Source organism: Palaemon carinicauda, chromosome 44, assembly GCF_036898095.1.
Source record: "Palaemon carinicauda isolate YSFRI2023 chromosome 44, ASM3689809v2, whole genome shotgun sequence".
Taxonomy (NCBI): domain Eukaryota; kingdom Metazoa; phylum Arthropoda; class Malacostraca; order Decapoda; family Palaemonidae; genus Palaemon; species Palaemon carinicauda.
In genome coordinates this window covers 25979830-25982329 of record NC_090768.1, presented here as the reverse complement: position 1 = coordinate 25982329, position 2500 = coordinate 25979830, and positions in this window count along the sequence as shown.

The following is a 2500-nucleotide window of genomic DNA, read 5'->3' as shown; positions in this document are numbered from 1 at the left end:
CTAGTAATTCATGTCTGTGGATAGTCAAGGCATACATTTAATTAACTACTGAAATCAAGTTGCCTTTTCTTTCAATTTCTTAACAAGAACCAAAACTATAATATAGCTTCTATTAATTTGTGACACGTATAACAAAAGATTCAAGACAAGAGTAGATATTACATAAGTAACTACGTAAACATTTTCTAATTCAAAATAGCCCTTGCTTTACGCTCTTCAAAAAAGGGAAAACGGAAGTGCAATGTGTTGTTGTTGTTTAACCTCATCACGCTTCCGTCCTAATGCCCCATGGACCCAAATCCCTTCCTCGACCCCGTTCTTCCTCCATTGTGGTTTATGGTGGTATCGAGTAATACTGTTATGATCGTCTCATTTTCGTGGGTGTCTCACCTGGGATAAAGAAGCTTAGAGGTATTAGCCTTCGCTCGGTTCCCAGGACACCCCAGTGGCACTTCGGTCCCTCTTCACCCTTATGACAGGAGGCTGTTAGAAGCAAAATAAATTGCTACGGGGATGCCCATGCCTAAGGGGTACGCTGCCAAGGAGGATATCTTCTAGTAAAACCCACTGGCTATTGATCCACCGTCATTTTCTGAGTGGAAATTCTAGTCCCGTCTCCAAACAGCTGGACGCGTTAAAACCCATCTATGCTCATACCAACTTCCGCCCCGAAATATCAAGAGCTTATGTTAGCATATGACATACTTGACCTTAAACGTAATTAATAATGACTTGGTCTGGAAAAGTAGTAGTTTGATGAATAAGAAGCCAAGGCTAAAAAAAAAACATTCTTCATTTACTTTTAACTTATGGTCAACTAAACAATATCATGTATTTTCTCATACATGATGTTGTCTGTACGTAAGAAGTATGTTTCAAATTATAACTCAAAGATAAATTATTTTCGAGATTACGTTGCTAAGGTGACATTTTCAAAGTGATGTCAATGCAAAAAGACGCGTGATATATCTATCTATGCATCTATATACTCCACATACACATGTATGTATGTATGTATGTATGTATGTATGTATGTATGTATATATGATAGAAATAGTGTTTACAATATATATATATATATATATATATATATATATATATATATATATATATATATATATACATATCCTTTCTCTTCAGCTTTAAGCCATTTTTAAATGAGGTCGGTGTTTCCTAGAGACCTTTTTGCAAACTTCGTGTCAAGAGCTGGAAACATCCCTTGAAAAAGAGGTCAGGATGAAACCGTCTTGGAAAAGTAGCACTGCAAAATTCCCCTGAATAGCAGCGGCGTTGAAAGCATTTCAGGTAGAGTTAAAAAATCCTTGAAGAGAATGAAAGGTTGAAACTTTCCTTGAAAAAGATAGTTGAAAACATCCCCTTGAAAAGAACCTTCCCTGTGAAAAGGTTCCTTTTCGTTGTATTTAGTCGTCGCTTCCTATCAACCCACTTCACCTTCTTTTATCCTGTCTTGTTCTCTTAGTGACTCAGTGCCTTCACCAACATGTCGTTTCCCATGTTATCTTTACACATGAATCTTTGCCTTCTCCTTCCATCAACCTCCATGTTTATAATTCCTTTTTTTTTTCTTTTTATTCAATTGAACAAACCACTGATAGTCTTCTTTGCTGAAAGTTTTCGATAATTCCTCTAGTTTTCGTGACATATCACACCATGCTCCACACCCATATTTTTGTTACTTCAATAACTCGTTTTTGGACCTTTTTTTTAGTTCAAGTCTAGGCCTCATAAACCATTGTTGGTCTTTTATATAACTTTACATTTATGTATATACGTATGTATGTATGTACAGTATGTATATAAACAGTACAGTACATACACATTATATATACATATACTTATACACACATTATATATATATATATATATATATATATATATATATATATATATATATATATTCAAAAAAAGAGTGCCGAGATCCACTGCTGCAATCATCGCCATGAATTCCTAAACGTCACTTACCTTTGTATAGGTAGTATTAGATAAATGATTATGGCTGTGCTAATTTATGTATTCAAAATTATGACTACTCCTTTATGTGTGTGTATGAGTATGTATGTATATATATATATATATATATATATATATATATATATATATATATATATATAGCCTACATAAGAACCTACATAGTGAAATTCTGCTATAACACTTGCACTGGAGAGAGAGAGAGAGAGAGAGAGAGAGAGAGAGAGAGAGAGAGAGAGAGAGAGAGAGAGAGAGAGAGAGAGACCTTAAATGTAATCTAGGTAACCAAAGCCTTCCTAATGAAACCCATTTCCACCAAAGCATAGCAAGAAGCCTAGTTGTACGTTATCAATAATAATGACGGGCTAATTCTCACATTAATTTTAGCGTCTCATTCATCTTTTAACGAGCATCCTGCATCACGAATATTTATGGCTGTAATTCATTTCCATTCCGTAGTATTAATCACGACAACCAGAATCAGAAATAGAGAAATTGTCATTTCTCGTCT